Below are 12,476 nucleotides of genomic sequence, written 5' to 3' on the forward strand. Positions count from 1 at the left end.
ACCGCTCCCCCTTAGAGTGAAGCACCCGCGCGAGCAGTAGTGGACGAAGCAGAAGCGAGAATGCCGGCTTGAGTAACGCAAAGATTCTAAGGGATTTGACAAATTTATAAAACTAACAACTTAAAGAGTAAATCCCCTTCCCATGCTTGTTGCTTCGAAAAAGGAATTAAACAACTTTCTTAATAATTGAGTAATTGATATTCAAGCTACTACTATCAAGCACATTCAAAAATTTATCATGACAACCTAGGAAACTAAAGAAATCAGAATGTTTAATCACTTCCATGGGCCAACAATGGTCAAAGAATGAGTGAAGATTCATACCATTATTTCTTTTCAAACTGCTTAGTGTGTTCATTAAAACAACCGAATTGAATGCATGAAAGTTATACAAAGCTTAGCAATCCTATTATTTATATGGGTTATTGGATTTTATCACTTCCAACTATTGGGTATTGGTCGTTGTCACTCCGGAGATGAACATTTGTTAGTATTTGATTTGTATTATTGGTGATATTAGACTAACACTTTTTGAACTACTAATGACTCCAAGTAAATCTGCTCCTAAAAGACAAAAGGGGAGCCAAAAACCACTAAACCGGAGTGACACAACACACAAAGTGTTAAATTGGGAGTGGTGGGAGTCAAAGTGATAATTGGGAGTGACAGCGGTGAATACTCAATAGTAGAGAGTGACAAAATCCAATATCCCCTTTATCTATAAAAGGAGTGATATGTTTATGCACATTTAAAGGGTGTCTTGTGATAAAGATATGAATTTAAAAAAAAAAAAATAGATCATAAGATAAGCGGTATACATTTTATACCCCTCTGTCCACATGAATACTTTAACGTTGATTTAGCAACATTTTTCACAAAAACACACACTTAAACACAATTGAAGAACAATAAGTTAACATAAGCCATACAAATCTAACAAACATATTAAAAATTTACCAGAGACCAATCGCAACCAGTGCAAGGTTTATTATGAGAGTAATATGCGCAAGGAATCGACCTCTACAAAAACCAACATCAAAGGGCTGATGGTGTGATGCTTGCAGCTTGCTAACACGAGTGGATTGTTGATGGGGTCCACTGGAAACGAAAGGTTATACACAATTATTTGATGGAACTATGATATTTTTGTATCTGAAAGGCGTCACACTTCGTATTCGATTCTATGTAATCGCCGTTCCTCAAACAAGTTAAAATAAAAATAAAAATTAATAGCATAAATAAGGAAATGAAAATAGGTCAAATGGAAGCCTATTCTTTTGGGGCTAAAGCCCTTATTTTTTTGGGGCCAAATAGACCAATAGACCGGCCCTCTAGAGTCTAGTCCTTCACACTTGTATACTAAGTCCGGTGGGTGTGGCTTAACGTCACCCCACCAACTAAGCATCCATAGCGCCCTTGAGGCGCCATCAGCCACACCGCCGGATTGAAAGGGGGGCGACATTGTTTGTTCGCCAGCACGTTAAGGAGATGAATATGAGTTGATCGATTCAGGATTGGTTAGACGGGGCGCTATAGCTTAGGGGGGGGGGGGTTTAAACCACATTCTGCAAGTTAGAGGAAGAGACTTTAAAACCCCGTGTGACGTGGCGTTGACGTGGTGCTAAGGTGGCGTGATAAAGCCCCTAGGGGCTTTAGGCCGGAGGGCGTGGAGGCGCCACCCTTGCCACCTTAGCCTCCATAGCGCCGCTACGGCGCCATCAACCACACCGAGAGAACTAAATGGGGGGCACCATGGTGGTTTCGCCAACATGGTAATGGAAGAAAGGGAGTGGTATAAAGGGAAGAAAGGAGGCTGAGATTGGTTAAAGGGGGGGGGGGGGGGCGCTATAGTGTAAAAGGGACTTTATCCCACACACTGCAAGTTAAGGGAGGGGCCTTAAAACCCCCTGTGTGGCGTGGCGTTGACGTGATGCTGAGGTGGCGTGCTAAAGCTCCCACCCACACCTTCCAGCCTTATACCACACCCTCCAACCTAAACGAGATAAAGAGAGACAGAAGATCAACCAATCATGTTTTCTGTTGTTTTGGTGAATAATTTATTCCCATTTATCGTTTAAATTTCGCAGGAATAACTAATCCAATCTTTGGAAAAGATGTGATGTAAAGCCACTAACATCACTATGACTTTGCTTTACGAATATTGGTCCTACAACTTTTCATAATAATGATTTTTCTGTTATGAATATATCATTTAGAGTGACTCTTCATATCCTTAACTCTTCTCATTGTATTTACTCTTATGTTAATGTTGAGTCTATAAATAGAGGCTTTGTATTTCATACATGCACATCAATAAGAAATTCATCTCTGATTCTCTCATTCTTTTCTATACATTGCTAATAGGTTCTAGTTATTACATAACACGTTATCAGCACGAATTGCTTTTGAAGTTTGATTGTATCAACACAAGACGCCATGTCGTATCAACGTTGACGAAAGAGATAAAAGACAAAATTGTTGATCTGGTATGAAAGCCCTTGATTGTTTTAATTTTATTTCCTCTTTTCTCATCGATTGTTGGTATGATAAAACTTAAAAATTAACTTACGCTTTTCTTGATATTTTTATTGGTTATGGTTTAAGATTAAAATCATCATGAACAATATTGACATCATCCTTGTTTAACCGGGATCATAATGTTTTTTACTTCTTTGTTTACTTTCCTATGTGTTAACGTATCTGAGTAGTTTTCTTTCACAAACAAACACCTATGAAAAACATTGAGATGTGAAGAAAAAAAAGCAAAAGTAAACCAGAAACATAATGGTTTTTCGATCAAGAAAAAAAATCTTTCTAGTTTCTCTAATTGATTATTTACAATATTGTAACTAATTTATTACCCCTCTTGGTTATCTCTCTTTTATCATTAAATATTTTAATAATATAGCCAAATGACTGTTTTGAATTTAAGATAATAATAATAACAATAATAATAGTAATTAATTTTGATATACATATATATTCTTTAGTGGTTTCTAATAATAGCTTATTAATGTTTTAATGAAATTTTTGTTCCGATGATACTATATTGTAATGAATTAATGGGATTGTAAGAATTTTATATTTGGTTAAGGCTGGACAACACAATTACAAGCCACATCAATGTTTGTTTATTACTACATGTTATTTTGTAAAATTTTAATAGTATTTGATTTGATTATAATTTAGTGATGCAAATAAGTGTTTAATCATAAAAATATATAGATTGAATTATGTATGCATGTGTTTTATTGCTAGTGATTTTATTATGCTATTAATTAGTATGATTAATGGGATCTTTTAAGATATTTTATTAAGTTATTGTTTTGGCATACATAACGTTTATATTTATTGTTTTAGTTTGAAAACAATATGGTTAATGTGATTTTTAAGATATTTTATTAAGTTACTGTTTTGGCATACATAAAGTTTATATTCTTTGTTTTATTTTGAAAACAAGTATTTGTGGAATATATGGTGAATGTTGATGATAAACAACCATCTTAATATTTTATATAATTAATTTGTTATGATGTTATCTATACTATATTATAATACATGAGGGAAGGATTCCCAAAAGTTAAGAACTTCTTCCCCCATTATTTATAAATAAACCCCTAGAATGAGGGTAAAGTGGTCTTTTAAACCATAATTATTTTTTAGTCCCTCAATCTATTACATTTAAATCCTTGACATTTAACATAATTATGGGTAATTAGTTAGACTCCCCCCCCTCTTTAATTCTTTAATGTATTCCTGCAATATCTTACAACCTGTAATGTTTTAAAAAAATCCGAAGGTACCATGACGATCGGCACATTTTTTTTAAACGTTTCGATAGTTGTCTTTTTTAGTTTCGCCGTGTGTTCATAAAGTACAAATAGCCGATGTGTAAATGTACAATTGATTAAAGCCAACATTTGTTTTTTACCCAAGCCAGCTTTGACCATTACCTAGCTACCATGCATTAACATTTGTTTTTTACCCAAGTTTTTTATTTTGAACGGCATTAATAGACTAAAATATTCCCTAATTTTACTTGTACAGAGTCAGTTTGTTGTGACATGTTTAATATAGTAAGTATAGATAAAACTCACAACAAACTTCCTATTAAACATGCCACAACAAACTAAACAGGATATGTGCATCTTATTTTAAAAACTTAAAACTCACAACAAACTTCCTAAATAAATGGATGACCAATCTAAAACTAAACCCTAAACTTCCTAAATAAATGGATGACCAATCTAAAACTAAACCCTAATGGACTACTATAAATACATAGCAAACACTCACAATTCTACATTTCTGTTGCTAAACAGATTTAAAATATGGAGTCAGTTTTGAATTCACTTGATGCGAAAAACAAGCATGCGATATTGAAAAATCTAAGGTCGGTTCTATTATAAGTTTTGTTATATCGCAATAATGAATAATTGTTTTCTTTTATTTACTTTTATGTGAATACTAACTTATTTGATTTTTCAGATTCAACACACCAATTTAAACACCCTAGTTGTCGAACAAGCTTTTGTTAGTTTTTAAGGGGGTGTTTGGGATTGCTTTTTCAAAATAGATTATGCGTTTTGAATAATCAGAATCAGATAATCAGCTGTAACAAAACGTGCTGCAGAAAGATAGTGTTTGGATTTGATTATGCTGTTTGATATCACAATAATCAGATAATCAACTATTGAGTGTTTGGCAAATATATATTTTAAAAAATAAATAAGTGAAATGACAAAAAAAGACATTAACCATCAAATCAAACAAACAATATCAAGAAGTCAATAAAAATAAACTCCAGTTCAATCGCTACGCCATATGATTTCGGTGCAAGGTAAGTAAACAAATTATTCACTATTCTGCATCAGTACCGCAATTGCAATAGACAAACATTCAATTGGATTGCATAATATCTCTTGCAATTCTCTCTCTTACCGAACTCATATACATATCGTCTTGCCTACGACGTGTAGTTATGTCTTCTTGTGTTCCAGTAGTTCTGATGGATGTATCACCTTCAACATCTCGAGTTGGACGATAAGTTTCATGTTGTGCTTTGTTAAATGCTTCATCAAAATGACCTTTCATCCTAATGTAGTTGTGAATTGCCATGGATGCTATCACAATGTCGACCTGTGTTTCATAAGAGTAATTAACATGCATATCTTTTAATATTGCCCACCTTGCCTTCCATACTCCAAATGTTCGTTCGATCACATTTCTTAAAGATGAGTGATAGTAGTTAAATGTCTCTTTTAGTCCTTTCGGAGCGCGTTGGGCAGCTGTTTGACCTCGACGAAAATCCGGTATATGATAACGAACATCATTTCCTTTATATGGAGCAAGATAGCCTCTGGTATTTGGGTACCCGGCATCAACAACATAGTACTTATCTGTATAAATTGAACTTGTACTTCAATGCAATGGGTTAAGTAATCTTTTCCTGTTCGAGTTTTTAGATTATTTGCTAGGTTCGTCCACCCAACCTTATTGAAGTGGCTCGCAGGTCTATTACCATTTTTTACTTCCTCGAGACACAACTCAACAAATATCATATGGGTACTAGAATCCCAAACAGTTTTTCGAGCACTAGCCTTGGTAGATGAAAGCTTACTTGTGGCTTGTTCATGGTTCAAATCCATTCCCTGTTAGATGAGATCTGGCCTGCAAGCATGAAGGCATTCATTATCATCAAGTCTCAAATTTTCATTTTCCACTAAGTCATGAATATGAAGGCATTCATTGTGATCCTTGTAGGTAAATTCCAATACATCAAGATATTTGGCATATATCAGCTGTATGATGTAATTATTGTGCCAATCCAATCCGACATCTTTGGCTATTAAGACCCACAGATTATTTTCTACCACTCATTCATTTCACCTTTCTTCACCTTTCTTTCTAACAGTCAAATATAAGTCCATTAATTCGATCTTTCTGCCATCCTCTAATATTGGAGATATAGACCTAGCCTCTCTAATTCTTAAGTATTCAGAAAAGAACCAGTCTATCATCATATTAAGCTTAGGATCAAGACTAAATAGGTAGGTTTGTGCAAACTATAATAATTCAAATGGCAGACTCTTTAAAGGAATTCTCCCATAATTATATAGATTTAAATTTCAACTACCTATACAGATCAAATAAACAAATCCACTTTCTTAAACTTAAACATACATAACTAATAAATAGTTCATGAACTGTTGATTAGCTATTTAGCTTTAAACTTTCTGTTCCATTCACACCTTGACCTGAACATGGAAAGACTGAAAATGGCTATTGATGACTTGCTAATTAAGCTTGCCAAAATGTTCACAAAACCGAAACTACAGACGTTTTTTCTTATTAATAACTATGACATGACAATTGCGGTTTTGAAGGTACGAAACTTTTTTTGTCAGATCAAACTGTGTATTGTTTTATTACATGTAGTGATTGCATTTTCGACCCATTTACTTGTGAATGGATCAATTCGGGTTACGTTTTACCTGAAATGGGTCAAATTGCTAAATAATAAAAGTTCACTGAATAAGAAACGGGTCAGATGATCTGAAGTTCACTGAAACCGTTTTACGGTGCCGGTCGAAACGGTTCTATTCGAAACGGCACCGGTCGAAACGGTTCGCGTCGAAACGGTACTGGCTCCAATCATATGTATGACAAATTGACAAGAGCAATCAAGTCAAAGCTCAAGCATCTACATTTAAGCAACTAAGACAATCTAAACCAGTCAGAGAACATAAAGCAAAAGATTATGCAACTGAAGCATTATAGATTGTATGGTTACTTGTTTTGATTCGTTTAGCTATATTTTTATTACTTCTTGAATTTTTTTCATGGAGCCGTGACTCGTGAGCCTCAGCGAGAGCAGCCTCTCTATTCCTTGAGACAGGGGTAAACCGGTAAAGTTTGCCCCTAGGGGCTTTATCACGCCACGTCATATTGGGGGCTTAAAGCCCCTCCCTTTAACGTCATATGGTATGGTATAAAACCTCGTATTAAACCAAATTAAAAAAAAAAGATTTTATTGGTTGAAAAGATGTGGCCCCCCTTTGAATGCCTCGGTGTGGCCGATGGCGCCCCCAGGCGCTATGGAGCATGATGTGGCGGGGTGGCGCCCTCCCACACCCTCCGGCCTAAGTGTTAAAAAATAAGATCAAGTGATCAGCAAATGAACCAATTTTTAATCTTTTGTACCATCCAAGATGAATAAACCCCACACAAATAATCCCAACCTGAACGGTGTAAATACATGATGACTCAAAATTTCATAAGATAAAATATTCACAAAAACACATTAGTTTAGCTCAAATACCCTATCAAGTAAACGTTCAAGTATCCGCCTTTCAGTCGTAACAATTCAAACGTAATCGAATTACTTTAAGCAGTAAAAAAAATTAAATAAGAAACGTAATCGAATTACTTTAAGCAGTCAAAAAAATAAAATAAGAACATATAGCGTTAAAACTCAGCAACGAAATCGAAAAGAAGACGATGAGAGGTACCAGATTCAGATGTGGAAAGATCCGAGAGAGATGATTTGAATGCAGGCGATCGTATTTTTTTCTTCTTCTCCGGGAGTCCAAGGGCATCAGAGTTTATATGGCGCTAAATATTAGAGGTAGTTGTGGGGAGATAAAATATGATGGAAAATCCCGTTTTCCTGCAGTAGGGGGTAACCTACTTTTGGATTATCACGTTTTGATGTCTATAAAACGCAAAAAATCACTTTTTAATAATTTTTTACCAAACACTCAAAATAGATTTTTTGCGATTTCAAAACACAATAATCAAAAAATCAGCTTGAAAAAGCAATCCCAAACACCCCCTAAGTAATATTTCGCTTATAATCTTTCATATTAACAAGTTCGTTATGTTATTATTTGGTGTTTTATTGTAGGATGATGGTGATAATACTGTTGAAATTATTTCTTATGGTGCAATGTTCAGTCCATACAAGTCTAAGCTTCAACGTCAATTTAGTGAAGAGGTAAGTTTAAAATTTATTTAATCTTTTTTAATTTTTTTTATTCAATATTTGTTCTTTTTTTAAATTTATTTAATCATTTTTTAACTTTTTTATTAAATTTTTGTTTTTCAAGGATCAGAAGTATGAGAATCAAAAGAAAAGATCAAAGAGACTCTCTGAATGGAAATGGGTCGAGGTTATAAATTTAGATGATTCTGAGGACGATGAGAAAGAAGATGAATTAGATGATACTGCTGATTCGAGCACAAACAAGAAAAACGGATCAAAAAAGAAGAGATTTTAGATGAAATATATCAAGTGTTTTTATGTTTTTTTCATTTTCAGTTGTTTTTGTTTGATATAGACTATCCCATGAATAATAAAGTTTATTTTATATTTGAAGTTTATGTTTTGTGTTATTTTATTGCACTTATAATTTACATCTCGATTGAACTAATATACTTTAGTACTTAATCATGTTCGTATTATATAATTTACATGTTCGTACTTGATCATTTCCAAAGAGATAAATTCGATTACCAAGAATGGCCAAAACATGAAAACTACCTCTTGGTTTGGAGTAAATTCAAGATTGTATTTATAAAGCACACTAAACTTATTCAATTTAACAGTCATGTTCCACGAGGATTTCGTATATATCCATTAGTGCCTTCTATAAAAAAAAAACTGTTGGACGACACGAGATATGAAAAATTAATTATATAATATTATAGATTTTTCGAATAATTTGTATTTCTTAAATAAAAAGATAAAGTTAATAAAGATATAAACTTTTACATCCTGTTTTTTTTTTTATAAAAACTGTTTTATAAAAACATGATTTTTTAAATATTTATAAAAATGAATTTAACCTTAGTTAAAGGTGTTTAAAACGTACCTACAAGTCACCTACTATTTTTTACTTTTTACTTTTTCAAAAACGAAAATTTTAAAATTAAAGTTTATTGGATGAGTATGATGTGGATATTTAAAAAAGTTATAGACTTTAAACAATAAAATTATAAACTTTATCATTTCACTAACAAAATAAACTTACTTTATAACGATAGCAACTATTTTTTATTTTTTGTCATTCGTTTAGTATTTTTTTATTAACAAACGAATCTTTACATGTTTAAAACAGTTTTTCTATACTTTATTTATTATTAATTTTTATAACAAAACAAAACTTTGATATTTAGTAGATAGAAGATAAACTATGTTCCAAAATTTTAGGAATTATTTAATACTAATTTACGGATTAGTAGATAGATAGTAAACTATATCCCAAAATTTTAGGAATTATTTAATACTAATTTACAATATTTAGTAGATAAATAGTAAACTATGTCCCAAAATTTTAGGAATTATAAGTCAACTAATAAAAAAAATAATTATTGCAGTTATTCTTGATATTAATCTAATAATTTGCATTTTTAATTAAAAAGTAATAAAGTAATAAACTTTAAAGTTAAACTAAAAAACTAAACTTACTATGATATAAAGTTAATAAAAAAATAATTATTTAATAAACATTTTTATAACAAGTAATATAAATAAAATACTTCAGAAATTTACAATCTTTACTAGATAAATTCTAAACTGGGTTCCAAATTTTTAGGAATTATAAGTTCAACTATATTGTTATAGATAATATTAGTCAGTTTTAAAATAATTATTTACCAACTTGACTAGACACATAGTAGTAGATTGTTTTGCATATTTTTAGGGATTATTAGTTAAAAGTAGACTCATATAGATAAGATTAGTTAGGAACTAAAAATTTGAACTTAGTATGATATAAAGTTAATAAAGATATAAACTCTTATCATCCTATTTTTTATAAAAACAGTTTATGAAATCTTATAAAAATATAAATTTTTTATATTTGTAAAAACCCGAAATTTAACAATTTAAGTTAAAGCTCTAAAACGTACTTACAGGTCAAATACTATTTTTTGTTTTTATAAAAACAAAAATTTTAAACTTAAAGTTTATTGGATGAGTACTATGTGGATATTTATAAAAAGTTATGAACTTTAAAGAATAAAATTATACTTTATAATTTAACCAATAAAATAAACAAACTTTACAATTATAACAACTTATCTTTTATTTTTTGTCTTTTGATTATTAATTTTTATATAAAAAAACAATATTTTTTGTCTTTTGGTTATTATTTTTTATAAAAGAACAAAACTTTTACATATGTGTAAACTTATGACATATATCCACCACAATAATGTTATCATAAATATTATAGGAATAAGAAAACTAACGGAAACGAGTGTTGCAATGCAAAGTGTCGCCCCCGCCGCATCGCGCGGGCACCCTACTAGTTTACTAAAAGTATATGGTTCAGATTTAATTGATATTTCTATTCATATATATTTTACTTGAACTGAATATATTAAATAAATTAAGTAGTTGTAATTAGAAAATTGGTTTTAAGATTACTTTATGGCTTATGTAATTGGCTGGTACATAGAAAAATGTTTTTAGTCTATTTGTCTTGTTTGTACATCAATAGCACATGCCTTAAATGATAAGAATGATCGAACCATATAAACATATTCTAAGTCGATATGAGCTTTTATTATACGTAAAGTGCATTATTTAAATTGTTGATTCATGAACCAACACTATTTTGTAACACGTGTTAACTGAATTACATAATATTTCAATATCAACTAAATCAACTAAGATGTTGATAATTGTGCATGATATTATCACATATTATTTGGTGTAAGCAATAGGTTTCTTTATTTCGTATTGAATATATTTTAAGTTGTTCCTGTTTTTTTGTGAGAGCAACAAATATTTTATATAAGATATGCATGTGATTGGTTATGCCATGATATGTTAATGCATAATTTATATATTTTGCTTGAATGTGATGACACATTATTATTTCATAAGGTTTTATTATAACCTTATTTTATTTGATAACATGTTATAATGTTATGTATTGCTTGATTTAACTTTGTAGTATATGTCATCTATATGCTATATATTGTTTATGTATATAGACTGTCTTCAAAGAAGCAGCTAAATTAAAGTTGTGTATATGATCACACATTATAAACATGATTGAATAGTGATCAAGATTCATTTATAGTATGGCATTCGGAGTTTCAAACTCACTAAAGCTTATTCTAAATTTATTGATGCTTGTAAGATTTTGGACTGATAAATCTTAATGATTCGGTCGTATAATTGATGTTATGTGGTGAAAAGATTAGTTATACATGTGGAATAAAAAAGTTCCATTGTCAAACCTCAAATATGCTCTTGAAGAAGCAATATTATTAAAGAATAAATAAGTTTTGAAATGACCATCATGAAAGTTGTGTGGTTATAATACTTTCACTAAAGTGAATGTGAAGCCGTGTAGTTGTAATCCATTCACTAAAGTAAAGGCGACAATGATCAGTGTAAAGGTCACGATCATGATTAAGAAAATTGTAGTGATGCCACCATGAATGTTGTATGGGTATAATCTACTTCTTGAATAGAATGTGATGATATAATAATTGGTGTAAAGTTCTTGATGATGGTAATTGAGGAAATTGTTATGATGCTCATGTAATGAGATCAACCATGTTAATAATGTGATGACTATACAATGATCGTTACGAAGGTCGCAAGATACAAGATTGATAAATCTTATACGACTCAACTACTTCTCAATTGATGGTAAGCAAAGAGAACATTATTTACAAGGAAAAATCGATTAAATTCTTTTCATTTGTCACACTTGAGACATATGCTCCTAAAGTAGCAATATCATTATAAGAGTTATGGAAAAATGAAATGATTTTATACTCATGCGACCGAGTAAATAATGAAAAGCTATGAAGCTTGTTTTAGTTCTACTCCATTCCCAAAAGTGAATATGATTATATATTAATGATGGACCTAATTGAGAAACTTGTAATGATGAGAATGCCTATAAGAATTGTAATGATGGTCATTTTAATAATGATAATGGACCATAAAAGTGGCAAAGTAAGGAGTGATTGCGTAACGTGATGGTTTGAACTTTGAAGTTGTAATATATTATCTCGTATCATACGTTTTGTATTACATACGAGCAAGTAATACACATACGATCATAAACCAGAAGTTTATGGATCATAATTATTTAATTAGTTGGCATGACCGGTTAGACCACACCGAGTCAATGATGATGTGAAACATAATGAAGAACTAGAAGATTCTTCAAGCTGATAATTAGCATGTATTGTTTTGCTCTGAAGGGAAATTTTATTTTTGCCAAATAAAGGTGGGTGTGTGTCCCTAAATATTTTGGAAGTGACTAAAGGATATGCATATCCCAACATGATACCATTTAGTGTTTTAAATCGATGTATCGTCTAAATGGTTATCAAATCCACAACCTGAAGTTTGTGTGATTGTGGCTTTAATGTGATAGCAAGCATATTAATCCATATTGGTATATTTATTTGATAATAGTGAATTTGATTCCCAAGTTATTAAC

General features: G+C 31.3%; 1 long non-coding RNA gene across 1 annotated transcript; it reads right to left on the reverse strand.

Moving 5' to 3' along the window:
* Positions 1-4,700: 4,700 nt before the first annotated feature.
* On the reverse strand, positions 4,701-7,781 carry LOC110885568. The gene is made up of 2 exons (XR_002562309.2): positions 7,512-7,781; positions 4,701-5,670 (listed from the first exon to the last, which is right to left on the reverse strand). It is a non-coding gene; the product is annotated as an uncharacterized LOC110885568 (long non-coding RNA).
* Between the last annotated feature and the right edge of the window lie 4,695 nt (positions 7,782-12,476).

The sequence above is a fragment of the Helianthus annuus genome, chromosome 10, assembly GCF_002127325.2.
Source record: "Helianthus annuus cultivar XRQ/B chromosome 10, HanXRQr2.0-SUNRISE, whole genome shotgun sequence".
NCBI lineage: Eukaryota > Viridiplantae > Streptophyta > Magnoliopsida > Asterales > Asteraceae > Helianthus > Helianthus annuus.